A 24,779-nucleotide genomic window follows, 5' to 3' on the forward strand; every position below is an offset into this window, starting at 1 on the left:
CTTCAGAAAAAGAAAGAGAAAGAGATTGATCTCAAACCTGATCATAACAAGCATCACAGCCTCTATGCCAAACAGGGAGATATCAAAAGAATTCTCTACTCCCAAAATTCTATTATCTTGCTTATGTTTAAAGAGACTCTTCTAACAGTTACTGATCACACACCGGATCATCCGAGTGAACTAGTTTCTATTTTACAGGATTATGCAGATGTATTTCCAGAAGATAGCCCTATTGGTTTGCCTCCAGTGCGTGGGATTGAGCACCAAATAGACTTTGTACCTGGTTCTACACTGCCCAACCGTCCAGCATACAGGACCAATCCAGTTGAAACTAAAGAATTGCAAAAACAAGTAGAGGAGCTGATGGAGAAGGGTCATATCCGAGAGAGTTTTAGTCCTTGTGCAGTCCCAGTGCTCCTTGTGCCAAAGAAAGATGGGAGCTGGCGCATGTGTGTTGATTGTAGAGCAATCAACAACATAACAGTGAAGTATCGCCACCCTATTCCTAGATTAGATGATATGCTTGATGAGTTACATGGTTCTTGCATATTTTCTAAAATAGATTTGAAAAGTGGATATCATCAGATTAGGATGAAAGAAGGAGATGAGTGGAAAACTGCTTTTAAAACTAAACATGGCTTGTATGAATGGTTAGTTATGCCATTTGGATTAACCAATGCGCCTAGTACATTCATGAGACTGATGAATCATATTCTTAGGTCTTTCATAGGCATCTTTGTTGTTGTGTACTTTGATGATATATTAGTTTACAGCAAATGCTTAGAAGATCATATAGAACATCTTAGGGCTGTTTTGGATGTTTTGAGAAAAGAAAAACTTTATGCCAACCTAAAGAAGTGCACTTTTTGCACAGATAACTTGGTCTTTCTAGGCTTTGTTGTAAGTGCAGATGGTGTAAAGGTGGATCAGGAAAAGATCAAAGCAATACAAGAGTGGCCGAGCCCAACTACAGTGGGAGAAGTAAGGAGTTTTCATGGACTGGCAGGTTTCTATAGGCGCTTTGTGAAGGATTTCAGCACTCTAGCAGCTCCCCTGACTGAGATAATCAAGAAGGATGTAGGATTCAAGTGGGGAGAAGTTCAAGAAGCCGCATTCCAACTCCTTAAAGAGAAGCTTACTCAATCTCCTCTTCTCATACTTCCTGATTTTTCTAAAACATTTGAAATAGAATGTGATGCCTCAGGAATTGGAATTGGTGCTGTGTTGATGCAGGATAAGAGATCTATTGCTTATTTCAGTGAGAAACTCAGTGGAGCTACTCTCAACTATGCCACTTATGACAAAGAACTCTACGCATTGGTGAGAGCTCTACAAACTTGGCAGCATTATCTCTGGCCAAAGGAGTTTGTCATTCACACCGACCATGAATCTCTCAAGTATCTCAAAGGACAAAGTAAGCTCAGCAAGAGACATGCTAGATGGGTAGAATTCATTGAAACCTTCCCTTATGTGATCAAATACAAACAAGGTAAGGAAAATATAGTTGCTGATGCACTATCCAGAAGGTATGTCCTCTTAAATACTCTTGATGCTAAGTTGCTAGGCTTTGAGCAGATTAAAGAAATGTATGAATCTGATCCTGACTTTCAAGAAGCTTATAAATCATGTGCTAAGTATGCTTCTGGACATTATTATAGGCATGATGGATTCTTATTCTATGACAATCGTTTATGTGTGCCTAATTGCTCTTTGAGAGATCTATTTGTCAGGGAATCCCATGGAGGAAGCTTGATGGGTCATTTTGGTATAGCAAAAACCCTTAAAGTTCTGCAGGATCACTTCTATTGGCCGCATATGAAAAGAGATGTGGAGAGAATCTGTGGAAGGTGCACAACTTGCAAGCTTGCAAAGTCTAAAGTTCAACCCCACGGTTTGTATACTCCTTTGCCTATTCCTACCCATCCTTGGAATGATATATCTATGGATTTTGCTATGGGTTTGCCTAGAACTAGGACTGGAAAGGATTCTATCTTTGTGGTTGTTGATAGATTCTCTAAAATGGCACATTTCATAGCTTGCAATAAAACTGATGATGCATTACATATAGCTAATTTGTTCTTTAAAGAAGTTGTACGTTTGCATGGAATGCCTAGGACTATAGTTTCAGACAGAGACACTAAATTCCTTAGCTACTTTTGGAAAACATTGTGGTCTAAACTAGGAACTAAGCTATTGTTTTCTACTACTTGTCATCCACAAACTGATGGACAGACTGAAGTAGTTAATAGAACCCTAGGGACTCTCCTGCGTGCATTCATCAAAAAGAATTTGAAATCATGGGAAGATTACTTGCCTCATTGTGAATTTGCATACAATCATGCTATGCATTCTGCTTCTAAGTTTTCTCCTTTTGAAATTGTTTATGGGTTCAATCCCATCTCACCTTTGGATCTAATACCTTTACCTGAGTGTGAAAGAGTTAGTATGGATGGGAAAAAGAAAGCTGAGATGGTTCAGCAGATTCATGAGCAAGCTAAGCGCAATCTTGAAGAGAAAACTAAGCAATACGCCAAACAAGCTAACAAGGGAAGGCGTGAGATGATCTTTGAAGTTGGAGATCAAGTATGGGTTCACTTGAGGAAAGAGAGGTTTCCAAAGGAGAGGAAGTCTAAGCTAATGCCGCGGATTGATGGCCCTTTTGAAGTCACCAAGAGGATCAATGACAATGCCTACAAACTTGATCTGCAAGGTAAGTACGATATAAGTGATAGCTTCAATGTTACTGACTTGATCCCTTTTGTTGCAGATGAGCCAGATTTGAGGACAAATCCTTTTCAAGAGGGAGGGGATGATGTGATCATGGACCAACTAGCTAATGAAGATGATGAGGATCTAGATAAGCCGGCTGATGAAGATGTTCTAGTCTTATCTAAAGGACCTCTAACTCGATCAAGATCAAGGAAGCTCACGCAAGTTATTGGAGGATTGGTTAAGATGTCATGGAAGCAAGAGGAATGTCTTGGTAGAAGCTTGATCAACCAAGACACACTTATCACCATTCAAGCTACTTCACCATCAAGCTGATCATCAACTAAGCAAGCAATCTATGCGTGCTCTTTTTCCCTATCTTTGGTTTTGTCCCAATGGGTTTTCCAAAGATAGGTTTTTAACGAGGCCATAGATTTGCTTCTCAAATCTCTTAGTTGATGATCTCGATCCAACCTTATCCCGGATCAACCTTATGTTATATTATGTCTTTCATTTCATGCTTTTGTTTTCAAACTTGTCATTTGTTTCTATTTCCAAGAGAGCCGTGTGCCTTTACTCTCTTGATAGTTTTCGAGAAGCTTGGAGTCTGTTCCAACTTCTCTTATATAAGTGTACTTTGAACCCCTTATCAATAATCAATTATCTTTTATCATAAACCTTTCTTTTGTTCTCTCTACTACTTGTTCGCGAGTTGTTGAGTGTTCTTGTTGGTGTGTAGTATCCAACAACCCAAGAGTGTCTATCTCGGTGTGTCATATCCGATCTAGTCACTTAGGAGTATCAAGGAGCCTTTCCGCAGCCTCTTGTGTCACCAATCCATCCACAACCTTGTAGAGCTTGAGTCTTTGATTCGTTCTAGCAAGGATCTATCCCATACCATCCAGAGAAGCAATCTAGGGACGTATTAGATTCATCCTGGTTTGATTGGAACGACGAAGAAGCTGTGCTATTCCCAAACTGGGAAACTGGAATCACCTGATTTGAAAGTGGGATAACTTCTTTTCGCCAACTCCTATGAGATTTATTCAACTTCCTGGTGATTCTCCACCACTTTATGTATCCAAATAAAGCTTCTCACAAAGTGATTCATCCTGGTTTGATTTGAACGACGATGAAGCTGTGCTATTCCCAAACTGGGAAACTGGAATCACCTGATTTGAAAGTGGGATAACTTCTTCACGCCAACTCCTATGTGATTTATTCAACTTCCTGGTGATTCTCCACCACTTTATGTATCCAAATCAAGCTTCTCACAAAGTGATTCATCCTGGTTTGATTGGAACGACGAAGAAGCTGTGCTATTCTCAAACTGGGAAACTGGAATCACCTGATTTGAAAGTGGGATAACTTCTTTTCGCCAACTCCTATGAGATTTATTCAACTTCCTGGTGATTCTCGACCACTTTATGTATCCAAATCAAGCTTCTCACAAAGTGATTCATCCTGGTTTGATTTGAATGACGATGAAGCTGTGCTATTCCCAAACTGGGAAACTGGAATCACCTGATTTGAAAGTGGGATAACTTCTTCTTGCCAACTCCTATGAGATTTATTCAACTTCCTGGGTATTCTCCACCACTTTATGTATCCAAATCAAGCTTCTCACAAAGTGATTCATCCTGGTTTGAATGGAACGACGAAGAAGCTGTGCTATTCCCAAACTGGGAAACTGGAATCACCTGATTTGAAAGTGGGATAACTTCTTCATCCCAAATCCAATGAGATTTATTCAACTTCCTGGTGATTCTACACCACATTATGTATTCAAATCAAGCTTCTCACAAAGTGATTCATCCTGGTTTTATTGGAACGACGAAGAAGCTGTGCTATTCCCAAACTGGGAAACTGGAATCACCTGATTTGAAAGTGGGATAACATCTTCATGCCAACTCCTATGAGATTTATTCAACTTCCTGGTGATTCTCCACCACTTTATGTATCCAAATCAAGCTTCTCACAAAGTGATTCATCCTGGTTTGATTTGAACGACAGAGAAGCTGTCCTATTCCCAAACTGGGAAACTGGAATCACCTGATTTGAAAGTGGGATAACTTCTTTTCGCTAACTCCTATGAGATTTATTCAACTTCCTGGTGATTCTACACCACTTTATGTATCCAAATCAAGCTTCTCACAAAGTGATTCATCCTGGTTTGATTGGAACGACGAAGAAGCTGTGCTATTCTCAAACTGGGAAACTGGAATCACCTGATTTGAAAGTGGGATAACTTCTTCTTTCCAACTCCTATGAGATTTATTCAACTTCCTGGGTATTCTCCACCACTTTATGTATCCAAATCAAGCTTCTCACAAAGTGATTCATCCTGTTTTGAATGGAACGACGAAGAAGCTGTGCTATTCCCAAACTGGGAAACTGGAATCACCTGATTTGAAAGTGGGATAACTTCTTCATCCCAACTCCTATCAGATTTATTCAACTTCCTGGTGATTCTACACCACTTTATGTATTCAAATCAAGCTTCTCACAAAGTGATTCATCCTTGTTTGATTGGAACGACGAAGAAGCTGTGCTATTCCCAAACTGGGAAACTGGAATCACCTGATTTGAAAGTGGGATAACATCTTCATGCCAACTCCTATGAGATTTATTCAACTTCCTGGTGATTCTCCACCACTTTATGTATCGAAATAAAGCTTCTCACAAATTGATTCATCCTGGTTTGATTTGAACGACAGAGAAGCTGTCCTATTCCCAAACTGGGAAACTGGAATCACCTGATTTGAAAGTGGGATAACTTCTTTTCGCTAACTCCTATGAGATTTATTCAACTTCCTGGTGATTCTCCACCACTTTATGTATCCAAATAAAGCTTCTCACAAGGTGATTCATCCTGGTTTGATTTGAACGACAATGAAGCTGTGCTATTCCCAAACTGGGAAACTGGAATCACCTGATTTGAAAGTGGGATAACTTCTTCACGCCAACTCCTATGTGATTTATTCAACTTCCTGGTGATTCTCCACCACTTTATGTATCCAAATCAAGCTTCTCACAAAGTGATTCATCCTGGTTTGATTTGAACGACGATGAAGCTGTGCTATTCCCAAACTGGGAAACTGGAATCACCTGATTTGAAAGTGGGATAACTTCTTCTTGCCAACTCCTATGAGATTTATTCAACTTCCTGGTCATTCTCCACCACTTTATGTATCCAAATCAAGCTTCTCACAAAGTGATTCATCCTGGTTTGATTTGAACGACGATGAAGCTGTGCTATTCCCAAACTGGGAAACTGGAATCACCTGATTTGAAAGTGGGATAACTTCTTCACGCCAACTCCTATGTGATTTATTCAACTTCCTGGTGATTCTCCACCACTTTATGTATCCAAATCAAGCTTCTCACAAAGTGATTCATCCTGGTTTGATTGGAACGACGAAGAAGCTGTGCTATTCTCAAACTGGGAAACTGGAATCACCTGATTTGAAAGTGGGATAACTTCTTCATCCCAACTCCTATAAGATTTATTCAACTTCCTGGTGATTCTCCACCACTTTATGTATCCAAATCAAGCTTCTCACAAAGTGATTCATCCTGGTTTGATTTGAACGACGATGAAGCTGTGCTATTCCCAAACTGGGAAACTGGAATCACCTGATTTGAAAGTGGGATAACTTCTTCTTGCCAACTATTATGAGATTTATTCAACTTCCTGGGTATTCTCCACCACTTTATGTATCCAAATCAAGCTTCTCACAAAGTGATTCATCCTGGTTTGAATGGAACGACGAAGAAGCTGTGCTATTCCCAAACTGGAAGAAACTGGCTAAAACTCAATCACTGATTTGAAAGTGGGATAACTTCTTCATCCCAACTCCTATGAGATTTATTCAACTTCCTGGTTATTCTACACCACTTTATGTATCCAAATCAAGCTTCTCACAAAGTGATTCATCCTGGTTTGATTGGAACGACGAAGAAGCTGTGCTATTCCCAAACTGGGAAACTGGAATCACCTGATTTGAAAGTGGGATAACATCTTCATGCCAACTCCTATGAGATTTATTCAACTTCCTGGTGATTCTCCACCACTTTATGTATCCAAATCAAGCTTCTCACAAAGTGATTCATCCTGGTTTGATTTGAACGACAGAGAAGCTGTCCTATTCCCAAACTGGGAAACTGGAATCACCTGATTTGAAAGTGGGATAACTTCTTTTCGCCAACTCCTATGAGATTTATTCAACTTCCTGGTGATTCTCCACCACTTTATGTATCCAAATCAAGCTTCTCACAAAGTGATTCATCCTGGTTTGATTGGAACGACGATGAAGCTGTGCTATTCCCAAACTGGGAAACTGGAATCACCTGATTTGAAAGTGGGATAACTTCTTCATCCCAACTCCTATGAGATTTATTCAACTTCCTGGTGATTCTCCACCACTTTATGTATCCAAATCAAGCTTCTCACAAAGTGATTCATCCTGGTTTGATTGGAATGACGATGAAGCTGTGCTATTCCCAAACTGGGAAACTGGAATCACCTGATTTGAAAGTGGGATAACTTCTTCATCCCAACTCCTATGAGATTTATTCAACTTCCTGGTGATTCTCCACCACTTTATGTATCCAAATCAAGCTTCTCACAAAGTGATTCATCCTGGTTTGATTTGAACGACGATGAAGCTGTGCTATTCCCAAACTGGGAAACTGGAATCACCTGATTTGAAAGTGGGATAACTTCTTTTGCCAACTCCTATGAGATTTATTCAACTTCCTGGTGATTCTCCACCACTTTATGTATCCAAATCAAGCTTCTCACAAAGTGATTCATCCTGGTTTGATTGGAACGACGAAGAAGCTGTGCTATTCCCAAACTGGGAAACTGGAATCACCTGATTTGAAAGTGGGATAACTTTTTCGCCAACTCCTATGAGATTTATTCAACTTCCTGGTGATTCTCCACCACTTTATGTATCCAAATCAAGCTTCTCACAAAGTGATTCATCCTGGTTTGATTTGAACGACGAAGAAGCTGTGCTATTCCCAAACTGGGAAACTGGAATCACTGATTTGAAAGTGGGATAACTTCTTCATCGCCAACTCCTATGAGATTTATTCAACTTCCTGGTGATTCTCCACCACTTTATGTATCCAAATCAAGCTTCTCACAAAGTGATTCATCCTGGTTTGATTGGAACGACGAAGAAGCTGTGCTATTCCCAAACTGGGGGAAACTGGAATCACCTGATTTGAAAGTGGGATAACTTCTTCTCCAACTCCTATGAGATTTATTCAACTTCCTGGTGATTCTCCACCACTTTATGTATCCAAATCAAGCTTCTCACAAAGTGATTCATCCTGGTTTGAATGTAACGACGAAGAAGCTGTGCTATTCCCAAACTGGGAAACTGGAATCACCTGATTTGAAAGTGGGATAACATCTTCATGCCAACTCCTATGAGATTTATTCAACTTCCTGGTGATTCTCCACCACTTTATGTATCCAAATCAAGCTTCTCACAAAGTGATTCATCCTTGTTTGAATTGAACGACAGAGAAGCTGTGCTATTCCCAAACTGGGAAACTGGAATCACCTGATTTGAAAGTGGGATAACTTCTTCACGCCAACTCCTATGTGATTTATTCAACTTCCTGGTGATTCTCCACCACTTTATGTATCCAAATCAAGCTTCTCACAAAGTGATTCATCCTGGTTTGATTGGAACGACGAAGAAGCTGTGCTATTCCCAAACTGGGAAACTGGAATCACCTGATTTGAAAGTGGGATAACTTCTTTTCGCCAACTCCTATGAGATTTATTCAACTTCCTGGTGATTCTCCACCACTTTATGTATCCAAATCAAGCTTCTCACAAAGTGATTCATCCTGGTTTGATTTGGAACGACGATGAAGCTGTGCTATTCCCAAACTGGGAAACTGGAATCACCTGATTTGAAAGTGGGATAACTTCTTCACGCCAACTCCTATGAGATTTATTCAACTTCCTGGTGATTCTCCACCACTTTATGTATCCAAATCAAGCTTCTCACAAAGTGATTCATCCTGGTTTGATTGGAACGACGAAGAAGCTGTGCTATTCCCAAACTGGGAAACTGGAATCACCTGATTTGAAAGTGGGATAACTTCTTTTCGCCAACTCCTATGAGATTTATTCAACTTCCTGGTGATTCTCCACCACTTTATGTATCCAAATCAAGCTTCTCACAAAGTGATTCATCCTGGTTTGATTGGAACGACGAAGAAGCTGTGCTATTCCCAAACTGGGAAACTGGAATCACCTGATTTGAAAGTGGGATAACTTCTTCATCCCAACTCCTATGAGATTTATTCAACTTCCTGGTGATTCTCCACCACTTTATGTATCCAAATCAAGCTTCTCACAAAGTGATTCATCCTGGTTTGATTGGAACGACGAGAAGCTGTGCTATTCCCAAACTGGGAAACTGGAATCACCTGATTTGAAAGTGGGATAACTTCTTCATGCCAACTCCTATGAGATTTATTCAACTTCCTGGTGATTCTCCACCACTTTATGTATCCAAATCAAGCTTCTCACAAAGTGATTCATCCTGGTTTGATTGGAACGACGAAGAAGCTGTGCTATTCCCAAACTGGGAAACTGGAATCACCTGATTTGAAAGTGGGATAACTTCTTTTGCCAACTCCTATGAGATTTATTCAACTTCCTGGTGATTCTCCACCACTTTATGTATCCAAATCAAGCTTCTCACAAAGTGATTCATCCTGGTTTGATTGAACGACGAAGAAGCTGTGCTATTCCCAAACTGGGAAACTGGAATCACCTGATTTGAAAGTGGGATAACTTCTTCATGCCAACTCCTATGAGATTTATTCAACTTCCTGGTGATTCTCCACCACTTTATGTATCCAAATCAAGCTTCTCACAAAGTGATTCATCCTGGTTTGATTGGAACGACGAAGAAGCTGTGCTATTCCCAAACTGGGAAACTGGAATCACCTGATTTGAAAGTGGGATAACTTCTTCATCCCAACTCCTATGAGATTTATTCAACTTCCTGGTGATTCTCCACCACTTTATGTATCCAAATCAAGCTTCTCACAAAGTGATTCATCCTGGTTTGATTGGAACGACGAAGAAGCTGTGCTATTCCCAAACTGGGAAACTGGAATCACCTGATTTGAAAGTGGGATAACTTCTTCATCCCAACTCCTATGAGATTTATTCAACTTCCTGGTGATTCTCCACCACTTTATGTATCCAAATCAAGCTTCTCACAAAGTGATTCATCCTGGTTTGATTGGAACGACGAAGAAGCTGTGCTATTCCCAAACTGGGAAACTGGAATCACCTGATTTGAAAGTGGGATAACTTCTTTTCCCAACTCCTATGAGATTTATTCAACTTCCTGGTGATTCTCCACCACTTTATGTATCCAAATCAAGCTTCTCACAAAGTGATTCATCCTGGTTTGATTGGAACGACGAAGAAGCTGTGCTATTCCCAAACTGGGAAACTGGAATCACCTGATTTGAAAGTGGGATAACTTCTTCACGCCAACTCCTATGAGATTTATTCAACTTCCTGGTGATTCTCCACCACTTTATGTATCCAAATCAAGCTTCTCACAAAGTGATTCATCCTGGTTTGATTGGAACGACGATGAGAAGCTGTGCTATTCCCAAACTGGGAAACTGGAATCACCTGATTTGAAAGTGGGATAACTTCTTCACGCCAACTCCTATGAGATTTATTCAACTTCCTGGTGATTCTCCACCACTTTATGTATCCAAATCAAGCTTCTCACAAAGTGATTCATCCTGGTTTGATTGGAACGACGAAGAAGCTGTGCTATTCCCAAACTGGGAAACTGGAATCACCTGATTTGAAGTGGGATAACTTCTTTTCGCCAACTCCTATGAGATTTATTCAACTTCCTGGTGATTCTCCACCACTTTATGTATCCAAATCAAGCTTCTCACAAAGTGATTCATCCTGGTTTGATTGGAACGACGAAGAAGCTGTGCTATTCCCAAACTGGGAAACTGGAATCACCTGATTTGAAAGTGGGATAACTTCTTCATCCCAACTCCTATGAGATTTATTCAACTTCCTGGTGATTCTCCACCACTTTATGTATCCAAATCAAGCTTCTCACAAAGTGATTCATCCTGGTTTGATTGGAACGACGAAGAAGCTGTGCTATTCCCAAACTGGGAAACTGGAATCACCTGATTTGAAAGTGGGATAACTTCTTCATGCCAACTCCTATGAGATTTATTCAACTTCCTGGTGATTCTCCACCACTTTATGTATCCAAATCAAGCTTCTCACAAAGTGATTCATCCTGGTTTGATTGGAACGACGAAGAAGCTGTGCTATTCCCAAACTAGGAAACTGGAATCACCTGATTTGAAAGAGGGATAACTTCTTTTTCCAACTCCTATGAGATTTTTTCAACTTCCTAGTGATTCTCCACCACTTTATGTATCCAAATCAAGTTTCTCACAAAGTGATTCATCCTGGTTTGATTGGAACGACGAAGAAGCTGTGCTATTCCCAAACTGGGAAACTGGAATCACCTGATTTGAAAGTGGGATAACTTCTTCATGCCAACTCCTATGAGATTTATTCAACTTCCTGGTGATTCTCCACCACTTTATGTATCCAAATCAAGCTTGTTACAAAGTGATTCATCCTGGTTTGATTGGAACGTCGAAGAAGCTGTGCTATTCCCAAACTGGGAAACTGGAATCACCTGATTTGAAAGTGGGATAACTTCTTCATCCCAACTCCTATGAGATTTATTCAACTTCCTGGTGATTCTCCACCACTTTATGTATCCAAATCAAGCTTCTCACAAAGTGATTCATCCTGGTTTGATTGGAACGACGAAGAAGCTGTGCTATTCCCAAACTGGGAAACTGAATCACCTGATTTGAAAGTGGGATAACTTCTTCATGCCAACTCCTATGAGATTTATTCAACTTCCTGGTGATTCTCCACCACTTTATGTATCCAAATCAAGCTTCTCACAAAGTGATTCATCCTGGTTTGATTGAACGACAGAGAAGCTGTCTATTCCCAAACTGGGAAACTGGAATCACCTGATTTGAAAGTGGGATAACTTCTTTTCGCCAACTCCTATGAGATTTATTCAACTTCCTGGTGATTCTCCACCACTTTATGTATCCAAATCAAGCTTCTCACAAAGTGATTCATCCTGGTTTGATTGGAACGACGAAGAAGCTGTGCTATTCCCAAACTGGGAAACTGGAATCACCTGATTTGAAAGTGGGATAACTTCTTTTCGCCAACTCCTATGAGATTTATTCAACTTCCTGGTGATTCTCCACCACTTTATGTATCCAAATCAAGCTTCTTACAAAGAGATTCATCTTGGTTTGATTGAACGACGAAGAAGCTGTGGTATTCCCAAACTGGGAAACTGGAATCACCTGATTTGAAAGTGGGATAACTTCTTCATCCCAACTCCTATGAGATTTATTCAACTTCCTGGTGATTCTCCACCACTTTATGTATCCAAATCAAGCTTCTCACAAAGTGATTCATCCTGGTTTGATTGGAACGACGAAGAAGCTGTGCTATTCCCAAACTGGGAAACTGGAATCACCTGATTTGAAAGTGGGATAACTTCTTTTCCAACTCCTATGAGATTTATTCAACTTCCTGGTGATTCTCCACCACTTTATGTATCCAAATCAAGCTTCTCACAAAGTGATTCATCCTGGTTTGATTGGAACGACGAAGAAGCTGTGCTATTCCCAAACTGGGAAACTGGAATCACCTGATTTGAAAGTGGGATAACTTCTTCATCCCAACTCCTATGAGATTTATTCAACTTCCTGGTGATTCTCCACCACTTTATGTATTCAAATCAAGCTTCTCACAAAGTGATTCATCCTGGTTTGATTGGAACGACGAAGAAGCTGTGCTATTCCCAAACTGGGAAACTGGAATCACCTGATTTGAAAGTGGGATAACTTCTTCATGCCAACTCCTATGAGATTTATTCAACTTCCTGGTGATTCTCCACCACTTTATGTATCCAAATCAAGCTTCTCACAAAGTGATTCATCCTGGTTTGATGGAACGACAGAGAAGCTGTCTATTCCCAAACTGGGAAACTGGAATCACCTGATTTGAAAGTGGGATAACTTCTTTTCGCCAACTCCTATGAGATTTATTCAACTTCCTGGTGATTCTCCACCACTTTATGTATCCAAATCAAGCTTCTCACAAAGTGATTCATCCTGGTTTGATTGGAACGACGAAGAAGCTGTGCTATTCCCAAACTGGGAAACTGGAATCACCTGATTTGAAAGTGGGATAACTTCTTCACGCCAACTCCTATGAGATTTATTCAACTTCCTGGTGATTCTCCACCACTTTATGTATCCAAATCAAGCTTCTCACAAAGTGATTCATCCTGGTTTGATTGGAACGACGAAGAAGCTGTGCTATTCCCAAACTGGGAAACTGGAATCACCTGATTTGAAAGTGGGATAACTTCTTTTTGCCAACTCCTATGAGATTTATTCAACTTCCTGGTGATTCTCCACCACTTTATGTATCCAAATCAAGCTTCTCACAAAGTGATTCATCCTGGTTTGATTTGAACGACGATGAAGCTGTGCTATTCCCAAACTGGGAAACTGGAATCACCTGATTTGAAAGTGGGATAACATCTTCATGCCAACTCCTATGAGATTTATTCAACTTCCTGGTGATTCTCCACCACTTTATGTATCCAAATCAAGCTTCTCACAAAGTGATTCATCCTGGTTTGATTGGAACGACGAAGAAGCTGTGCTATTCCCAAACTGGGAAACTGGAATCACCTGATTTGAAAGTGGGATAACTTCTTCATCCCAACTCCTATGAGATTTATTCAACTTCCTGGTGATTCTCCACCACTTTATGTATCCAAATCAAGCTTCTCACAAAGTGATTCATCCTGGTTTGATTGGAACGACGAAGAAGCTGTGCTATTCCCAAACTGGGAAACTGGAATCACCTGATTTGAAAGTGGGATAACTTCTTCATGCCAACTCCTATGAGATTTATTCAACTTCCTGGTGATTCTCCACCACTTTATGTATCCAAATCAAGCTTCTCACAAAGTGATTCATCCTGGTTTGATTTGAACGACAGAGAAGCTGTCCCCAAACTGGGAAACTGGAATCACCTGATTTGAAAGTGGGATAACTTCTTTTCGCCAACTCCTATGAGATTTATTCAACTTCCTGGTGATTCTCCACCACTTTATGTATCCAAATCAAGCTTCTCACAAAGTGATTCATCCTGGTTTGATTTGAACGACGATGAAGCTGTGCTATTCCCAAACTGGGAAACTGGAATCACCTGATTTGAAAGTGGGATAACTTCTTCATCCCAACTCCTATGAGATTTATTCAACTTCCTGGTGATTCTCCACCACTTTATGTATCCAAATCAAGCTTCTCACAAAGTGATTCATCCTGGTTTGATTGGAACGACGAAGAAGCTGTGCTATTCCCAAACTGGGAAACTGGAATCACCTGATTTGAAAGTGGGATAACTTCTTCAACTCCTATGAGATTTATTCAACTTCCTGGTGATTCTCCACCACTTTATGTATCCAAATCAAGCTTCTCACAAAGTGATTCATCCTGGTTTGATTTGAACGACGATGAAGCTGTGCTATTCCCAAACTGGGAAACTGGAATCACCTGATTTGAAAGTGGGATAACTTCTTCTTGCCAACTCCTATGAGATTTATTCAACTTCCTGGTGATTCTCCACCACTTTATGTATCGAAATCAAGCTTCTCACAAAGTGATTCATCCTGGTTTGATTGGAACGACGGAGAAGCTGTGCTATTCCCTAACTGGGAAACTGGAATCACCTGATTTGAAAGTGGCATAACTTCTTCATCCCAACTCCTATGAGATTTATTCAACTTCCTGGTGATTCTCCACCACTTTATGTATCCAAATCAAGCTTCTCACAAAGTAATTCATCCTGGTTTGATTGGAACGACGAAGAAGCTGTGTTATTCCCAAACTGGGAAACTGAAATCACCTGATTTGAAAGTGGGATAACTTCTTCTTGCCAACTCCTATGAGATTTATTCAACTTCCTGGTGATTCTCCACCACTTTATGTATCCAAATCAAGCTTCTCACAAAGTGATTCATCCTGGTTTGATTGAACGACAGAGAAGCTGTCCTATTCCCAAACTGGGAAACTGGAATCACCTGATTTGAAAGTGGGATAACTTCTTTCGCCAACTCCTATGAGATTTATTCAACTTCCTGGTGATTCTCCACCACTTTATGTATCCAAATAAAGCTTCTCACAAAGTGATTCATCCTGGTTTGATTTGAACGACGATGAAGCTGTGCTATTCCCAAACTGGGAAACTGGAATCACCTGATTTGAAAGTGGGATAACTTCTTCACGCCAACTCCTATTGTGAGAATCGACAGATTATGGTGTGTGAGTGTTGTTTAGAACAGAAAGTGGTCGGATTGAAAGAGAACAGAGTGAAGACAGTAAGTGAGAATTAAAGAGACTGCAATGGAGAATAAGAGAGATTAAGTGAGATTTGAGAGAGTATGAGAGAGATTCTTGTAACCAGAGATTAGGAGAGTATAAGAGACTTGAGAATGGTGAAGAAGAAAGGGGAAACTCCCCCATTCAGCTTAATTTCGTAATGGTTACAATGGGGTGGCTTTATAGCCAGATTACAAGTTGCAAGTGATTAAACAATTGTTAAAGTACAGATTTACTAAACTAATATTATTGTAGGGTTTCTGATGGAGCCAGGAGGATGCAGCCAAGGAGAATCTCGACCAGAGGGAGTAGAGAGTGACAGGAGAGAGAGATGGGCACAGTCTGGTTGGGTGAAAGTGACAGCAGGTTCATCTCCTTATGCACATGTGACTTTTATCTTAATTAATTCTCCAACTTGCCAGATCTCTCTCCAACGGTCTCATACTTAGTTTAAACTTCAAATATGCTTCAGAAAGCTCAGCTGGACGAGTTTCCCACTTGCCTTGACTTCCAAGACACTCTAGGTTAGGTTTGGTTACTTGCAAGCCAAAACTGTACGGACAGATTCAAATCTGCTTGTTCCGGATTTGCTTGCTCTTGAAGCTTGGTCTCTTCATCAACTCCAGCTTCTTACTTCTTCATTCCAACACTCCCCCTCAAGCTTGACCATAGGAGATCCTTGGACAAGCTTGGAACCTTGAAGAAGCTCCCTCATTAAAAACCTTAGCAAGAAAACCCATTGGGACAAAACTTGCTAAGGGAAAAAGAGTGGAGTTTCCACAAAGCTTAGGGATTGGCCAGTGAGCCTAAGGAACTTCAGATTCATCATGGTGGAGTCCTTAGGCTCTGGATCGTGGCCTAATAGGTATAGCAAGTATGAATCACCATAACTTGCTATCCTTGAGCACAAGTAGCCGGCTGGATCATTTTGTGGCCGGTTTAGGGTCTCCCCCTCTCAACTGGCTTCAAGCCACCTTAGGAAGGCAAGGAAACGACCAGACCATCTTCTCTGAACCCCCAGCAAAGTTACTTGTTCTTTAGAACTTGGCTTGACCTCTTCATGGAACCATAGACTCGGTTAGGGTCTCCCCCTCTCAACTGACTTCTTTGGCCATCTTAGAAAGGCTAGGACATGACCGGATCATCATCATCATCTTCAGTGAGGCTCAAGCTTATTTTGGTACCTGATACATCATTTCAAAAGTGCATCAGTTCTTAAGGAAATGCACTCATCACATCAAACTCAATAATAGTTAAGTATAAGGACAATCATGAATGTATTGAGATGAGTTTAAGGTGCTTCCCTTTTATAAGAATGGTCAGGAGTGGACTCCAATTGAATCCCCACTTGGTAAGACACAGTCCGGATTATGGAAGCTCAATCACACACTTGGAACTGAGCTTCTTTGATCCGGTTGGTACTGAGTAATGCAAGAGTGAATCCACCACTTGCAAACTCCACTTTTGATCAGAGGTGAGGCAATGAACGACTTGGATTGGCGCCAGTTGCTTCACTGACAAATCACCTTTGAGCTTCTTCTTATGACCTGAGCTTGTCTCCCCCTTTCTTTTGGCTTCTTGCCTCCATTTAGGGGTTGAGACAAAGCTTGTCTTTGTTCATGAGCTCAATAGGTACCTGATTCAATCATACAAAAAATGCATGTATCAATTCTCAAGGGGCAAACCTATTCACACATAAGAATAATAATGGTTTTAGGTACTTCCCTTGCATCAGTTTGTTGAATGTTGGTGAGGATTGCTAAGCACTTGAATCCTCCACGCCATTCCTTCTCTCAACCAGCCTTTGCATTTTTCTCTTGAAGTTTCAGCATGTAGGGAAGCTCAGCACTTTGCAACTCCATAATTTGCCACCATCATGTGATTGCTTAGCCAAGAATGTCCCTGATTGAATACTCCTTGAGTCCTTGAATATAGCTGGTCAGAGTGGTGGGGTGTGCCAGCTTCTTCAGACTGATCACTTAGGCCCCTCCTTATTAAATCGCCATGCAACCTCTTCTTCTTGATCATCTATTTTGACACATAGATGTTGCTGGCCTTCTTTGAGGAAAAGAGACACTAGGAGCTTCATGGATATTCTGGTAGCTCACTGATTCCCCTCCTCAAGCTTGGCTGAGTATAGGGACAAGCTTGAATGTGAGCTTCAATGAGTTTTGAAACTGGGAGCACAACAATACCAACATCTGCGCTTAAGCCAACCAGTTCACTATCTTCCTTCAGCTCTAATGTCTTTGGGCCACCAGTCTCCCCATGACTTAGGTGATGACCTTCCTTATGAGTCTCTTGAACCAGGAGCACAACAGCTCCTACGCCTGCGCTTAAGCCAACTGGTTCTACTCACAAGGGTATCTTACATGGTCAGGACTAAACACCTTGAACCATGCCTCTGACCACCGGCCACTCTTGGCTTAGTGATGGCCTTTTCTCTTGAGTGCACCTCCTGTACATCCTCTTGGCATCAGGTAAGTCACTTCTGAGCAGTTTTTCCAATTCTCCAATATCCTTTCTATCTTCAGGGTAGGAAATGGGCAGACACATAGATAGGATTTGGGACTGGGCAATCTCCACGGTTCAGGAATATCCATCTTGGGAGGCTCTGAAAAACGTGGGCAATGCCTTCTTCTTTGTCTTAGTTTGATGATGGACAGAGATCACCTCTTGTGTACCTGAAACATCACTCAAACTCCAGCAAGAATCAGACCACACACACTAGGATCAGCCCTTGATAATTCACCAAGTCTGATCCCAATGTTTTAAAAAGAAATATGCAATGAACAGAATCTAAACAACTCATTCAGTTCAACTCCATGCATACTAACATCACTAACTGCTCAGGTATGAAAACCCATCAATAACAAGACAATTAGGCTCTTTTTATGAATTTTAAAGACAATAAACAGAGACTAAACAACTCATCTAATCATCTTGAACAATATATATAATGCAATACAAGATCAGGAGGCACTCCTAGACCTTTATCAATGCAACAAGACAATGACAGTAGCTAAACCAATCGCCTAGCACAATACAAACAGAAACAATTAATCTAGGACAGGAACTAGACAATACCATGCTAGACAACTCCTAGAAATAATTTAAGAAACAGAGCAACACACACAATTTAAGTATCATGGGACATAAACTAGGTTCAACAACTCTAGCAACTTGAACCTGTCCCAAGGATACCAAACACACCACTCAACACAACCAGACATAACTACTCAAGCTCTTATTAAAGGTAGGAGGTTAACTTACAAACAAGGAACCTGAGCTGGTTCCTTGAACCTCCAAGGCACACTGTTCACTTGAACTTGACAGATTTGGAGTTTGGGATCTCTACCCCACGCCATTTCCTTGTGTGTGCTTTCCCTTTAGACCACTCATGCTTAAGACCCCTCCTTTCTTCCTGATTACCAGGCGCCACCTTCTGGCACACAGTGAGAGACTCCATTTTGGGAAGAACTTGAAAATCACTTGTACAGACTTGGTTTGGAGCATTGCTTGCCAAACAGCTCCAAAACCTTCTTTCTCCAAGAGATCTCTTCAGGCTGAACAGGAGAAAGGATGATAGACCTTGGGAAGTCTCTGGACACGCCATGTTTAGTCTTCTTCCTCTTGAAGAGATTGAACAGCTGGCTGGACAGAAACTCTCCAATGATTTGAAATAACAATGAGGATGAGCCTATGCTTGAATTGTGGAAGCTTTGAGTTTCCGATACTAAAGACCTCCTTTATCTTGAGTTCTGGTGAGTCTCTTCCCTCCTGGAAAAGCTTTAGACCAGAGGATACAAGGATGAACAGAAACATAGATTTTTGAAGAGAAGTATGAACTGTAACAGATTTGCGGAAGCTCTATGGATTCTCAGGAGCTTGGTGCTCTGATACCATGTGAGAATCGACAGATTATGGTGTGTGAGTGTTGTTTAGAACAGAAAGTGGTCGGATTGAAAGAGAACAGAGTGAAGACAGTAAGTGAGAATTAAAGAGACTGCAATGGAGAATAAGAGAGATTAAGTGAGATTTGAGAGAGTATGAGAGAGATTCTGGTAACCAGAGATTAGGAGAGTATAAGAGACTTGAGAATGGTGAAGAAGAAAGGGGAAACTCCCCCATTCAGCTTAATTTCGTAATGGTTACAATGGGGTGGCTTTATAGCCAGATTACAAGTTGCAAGTGATTAAACAATTGTTAAAGTACAGATTTACTAAACTAATATTATTGTAGGGTTTCTGATGGAGCCAGGAGGATGCAGCCAAGGAGAATCTCGACCAGAGGGAGTAGAGAGTGACAGGAGAGAGAGATGGGCACAGTCTGGTTGGGTGAAAGTGACAGCAGGTTCATCTCCTTATGCACATGTGACTTTTATCTTAATTAATTCTCCAACTTGCCAGATCTCTCTCCAACGGTCTCATACTTAGTTTAAACTTCAAATATGCTTCAGAAAGCTCAGCTGGACGAGTTTCCCACTTGCCTTGACTTCCAAGACACTCTAGGTTAGGTTTGGTTACTTGCAAGCCAAAACTGTACGGACAGATTCAAATCTGCTTGTTCCGGATTTGCTTGCTCTTGAAGCTTGGTCTCTTCATCAACTCCAGCTTCTTACTTCTTCATTCCAACACCTATGTGATTTATTCAACTTCCTGGTGATTCTACACCACTTTATGTATCCAAATCAAGCTTCTCACAAAGTGATTCATCCTGGTTTGATTGGAACGACGAAGAAGCTGTGCTATTCCCAAACTGGGAAACTGGAATCACCTGATTTGAAAGTGGGATAACTTCTTTTCGCCAACTCCTATGAGATTTATTCAACTTCCTGGTGATTCTCCACCACTTTATGTATCCAAATAAAGCTTCTCACAAAGTGATTCATCCTGGTTTGATTTGTACGACGATGAAGCTGTGCTATTCCCAAACTGGGAAACTGGAATCACCTGATTTGAAAGTGGGATAAGTTCTTCACGCCAACTCCTATGTGATTTATTCAACTTCCTGGTGATTCTCCACCACTTTATGTATCCAAATCAAGCTTCTCACAAAGTGATTCATCCTGGTTTGATTTGAACGACAGAGAAGCTGTCCTATTCCCAAACTGGGAAACTGGAATCACCTGATTTGAAAGTGGGATAACTTCTTTTCGCCAACTCCTATGAGATTTATTCAACTTCCTGGTGATTCTCCACCACTTTATGTATCCAAATAAAGCTTTTCACAAAGTGATTCATCCTGGTTTGATTTGAACGACGATGAAGCTGTGCTATTCCCAAACTGGGAAACTGGAATCACCTGATTTGAAAGTGGGATAACTTCTTCACGCCAACTCCAATGTGATTTATTCAACTTCCTGGTGCTTCTCCACCACTTTATGTATCCAAATCAAGCTTCTCACAAAGTGATTCATCCTGGTTTGATTGGAACGACGAAGAAGCTGTGCTATTCCAAAACTGGGAAACTGGAATCACCTGATTTGAAAGTGGGATAACTTCTTTTTGCCAACTCCTATGAGATTTATTCAACTTCCTGGTGATTCTCCACCACTTTATGTATCCAAATCAAGCTTCTCACAAAGTGATTCATCCTGGTTTGATTTGAACGACGATGAAGCTGTGCTATTCCCAAACTGGGAAACTGGAATCACCTGATTTGAAAATGGGATAACATCTTCATGCCAACTCCTATGAGATTTATTCAACTTCCTGGGTATTCTCCTCCACTTTATGTATCCAAATCAAGCTTCTCACAAAGTGATTCATCCTGGTTTGAATGGAACGACGAAGAAGCTGTGCTATTCCCAAACTGGGAAACTGGAATCACCTGATTTGAAAGTGGGATAACTTCTTCATCCCAACTCCTATGAGATTTATTCAACTTCCTGATGATTCTACACCACTTTATGTATTCAAATCAAGCTTCTCACAAAGTGATTCATCCTGGTTTGATTGGAACGACGAAGAAGCTGTGCTATTCCCAAACTGGGAAACTGAAATCACCTGATTTGAAAGTGGGATAACATCTTCATGCCAACTCCTATGAGATTTATTCAACTTCCTGGTGATTCTCCACCACTTTATGTATCCAAATCAAATTTCTCACAAAGTGATTCATCCTAGTTTGATTTGAACGACAGAGAAGCTGTCCTATTCCCAAACTGGGAAACTGGAATCACCTGATTTGAAAGTGGGATAACTTCTTTTCGCCAACTCCTATGAGATTTATTCAACTTCCTGGTGATTCTCCACCACTTTATGTATCCAAATAAAGCTTCTCACAAAGTGATTCATCCTGGTTTGATTTGAACGACGATGAAGCTGTGCTATTCCCAAACTGGGAAACTGGAATCACCTGATTTGAAAGTGGGATAACTTCTTCACGCCAACTCCTATGTGATTTATTCAACTTCCTGGTGATTCTACACCACTTTATGTATCCAAATCAAGCTTCTCACAAAGTGATTCATCCTGGTTTGATTGGAACGACGAAGAAGCTGTGCTATTCCCAAACTGGGAAACTGGAATCACCAGATTTGAAAGTGGGATAACTTCTTTTCGCCAACTCCTATGAGATTTATTCAACTTCCTGGTGATTCTCCACCACTTTATGTATCCAAATAAAGCTTCTCACAAAGTGATTCATCCTGGTTTGATTTGTACGACGATGAAGCTGTGATATTCCCAAACTGGGAAACTGGAATCACCTGATTTGAAAGTGGGATAAGTTCTTCACGCCAACTCCTATGTGATTTATTCAACTTCCTGGTGATTCTCCACCACTTTATGTATCCAAATCAAGCTTCTCACAAAGTGATTCATCCTGGTTTGATTGGAACGACGAAGAAGCTGTGCTATTCCCAAACTGGGAAACTGGAATCATCTGATTTGAAAGTGGGATAACTTCTTTTCACCAACTCCTATGAGATTTATTCAACTTCCTGGTGATTCTCCACAACTTTATTTATCCATATCAAGCTTCTCAAAAAGTGAATCATCCTGGTTTGAATGGAACGACGAAGAAGCTGTGCTATTCCCAAACTGGGAAACTTGAATCATTTGATTTGAAAGTGGGATAACTTCTTCATCCCAACTCCTATGAGATTTATTCAACTTCCTGGTGATTCTACACCACTTTATGTATTCAAATCAAGCTTCTCACAAAGTGATTCATCCTGGTTTGATTGGAACGACGATGAAGCTGTGCTATTCACAAACTGGGAAACTGGAATCACCTGATTTGAAAGTGGGATAACTTCTTCTTGCCAACTCCTATGAGATTTATTCAACTTCCTGGGTATTCTCCACCACTTTATGTATCCAAATCAAGCTTCTCACAAAGTGATTCATCCTGGTTTGATTGGAACGACGAAGAAGCTGTGCTATTCCCAAACTGGGAAACTGGAATCACTTGATTTGAAAGTGGGATAACATCTTCATGCCAACTCCTATGAGATTTATTCAACTTCCTGGTGATTCTCCACCACTTTATGTATCCAAATCAAGCTTCTCACAAAGTGATTCATCCTGGTTTGATGTGAACGACAGAGAAGCTGTCCTATTCCCAAACTGGGAAATTGGAATCACCTGATTTGAAAGTGGGATAACTTCTTTTCGCCAACTCCTATGAGATTTATTCAACTTCCTGGTGATTCTCCACCACTTTATGTATCCAAATAAAGCTTTTCACAAAGTGATTCATCCTGGTTTGATTTGAACGATGATGAAGCTGTGCTATTCCCAAACTGGGAAACTGGAATCACCTGATTTGAAAGTGGGATAACTTCTTCACGCCAACTCCTATGTGATTTATTCAACTTCCTGGTGATTCTCCACCACTTTATCTATCCAAATCAAGCTTCTCACAAAGTGATTTATCCTGGTTTGATTGGAACGACGAAGAAGCTGTGCTATTCCCAAACTGGGAAACTGGAATCACCTGATTTGAAAGTGGGATAGCTTCTTTTCGCCAACTCCAATGAGATTTATTCAACTTCCTGGTGATTCTCCACCACTTTATGTATCCAAATCAAGCTTCTCACAAAGTGATTCATCCTGGTTTGATTTGAACGAAGATGAAGCTGTGCTATTCCCAAACTGGGAAACTGGAATCACCTGATTTGAAAGTGGGATAACTTCTTCTTGCCAACTCCTATGAGATTTATTCAACTTCCTGGGTATTCTCCACCACTTTATGTATCCAAATCAAGCTTCTCACAAACTGATTCATCCTGGTTTGAATGGAACGACGAAGAAGCTGTGCTATTCCCAAACTGGGAAACTTGAATCATTTGATTTGAAAGTGGGATAACTTCTTCATCCCAACTCCTATGAGATTTATTCAACTTCCTGGTGATTCTACACCACTTTATGTATTCAAATCAAGCTTCTCACAAAGTGATTCATCCTGGTTTGATTGGAACGACGAAGAAGCTGTGCTATTCCCAAACTGGGAAACTGGAATCACCTGATTTGAAAGTGGGATAACATCTTCATGCCAAGTCATATGAGATTTATTCAACTTCCTGGTGATTCTCCACCACTTTATGTATCCAAATCAAGCTTCTCACAAAGTGATTCATCCTGGTTTGATTTGAACGACAGAGAAGCTGTCCTATTCCCAAACTGGGAAACTGGAATCACCTGATTTGAAAGTGGGATAAGTTCTTCACGCCAACTCCTATGTGATTTATTCAACTTCCTGGTGATTCTCCACCACTTTATCTATCCAAATAAAGCTTTTCACAAAGTGATTCATCCTGGTTTGATTTGAACGACGATGAAGCTGTGCTATTCCCAAACTGGGAAACTGGAATCATCTGATTTGAAAGTGGGATAACTTCTTCACGCCAACTCCAATGTGATTTATTCAACTTCCTGGTGCTTCTCCACCACTTTATGTATCCAAATCAAGCTTCTCACAAAGTGATTCATCCTGGTTTGATTGGAACGACGAAGAAGCTGTGCTATTCCAAAACTGGGAAACTGGAATCACCTGATTTGAAAGTGGGAAAACTTCTTTTTGCCAACTCCTATGAGATTTATTAATACGTCCCTAGATTGCTTCTCTGGATAGTATGGGATAGATCCTTGCTAGAACGAATCAAAGACTCAAGCTCTACAAGGTTGTGGATCGATTGGTGACACAAGAGGCTGCGGAAAGGCTCCTTGATACTCCTAAGTGACTAGATCGGATATGACACACCGAGATAGACACTCTTGGGTTGCTGGATACTACACACCAACAAGAACACTCAACAACTCGCGGACAAGCAGTAGAGAGAACAAAGAAAGGTTTTGATAAAAAGATAATTGATTATTGATAATGGGGTTCAAAGCACACTTATATAAGAGAAGTTGGAACAGACTCCAAGCTTCTCGAAAACTATCAAGAGAGTAAAAGCACACGCTCTCTTGGAACTAGAAACAAAAGACAAGTTTGAAAACATGAAATGAAAGACATAATATAACATAAGGTTGATCCGGGATAAGGTTGGATCGAGATCATCATCTAAGGGTTTT

At 40.6% G+C, this 24,779-nt stretch overlaps 1 long non-coding RNA gene across 1 annotated transcript; it reads left to right on the plus strand.

Moving 5' to 3' along the window:
- The first annotated feature begins 14,969 nt into the window (after positions 1-14,969).
- LOC117130360 lies at positions 14,970-19,660 on the plus strand. The gene is made up of 2 exons (XR_004453786.1): positions 14,970-15,618; positions 19,495-19,660. It is a non-coding gene; the product is annotated as an uncharacterized LOC117130360 (long non-coding RNA).
- The last annotated feature ends 5,119 nt before the right edge of the window (positions 19,661-24,779 follow it).

Source organism: Brassica rapa, unplaced genomic scaffold, assembly GCF_000309985.2.
Source record: "Brassica rapa cultivar Chiifu-401-42 unplaced genomic scaffold, CAAS_Brap_v3.01 Scaffold0401, whole genome shotgun sequence".
NCBI classification, from domain to species: Eukaryota; Viridiplantae; Streptophyta; class Magnoliopsida; order Brassicales; family Brassicaceae; genus Brassica; species Brassica rapa.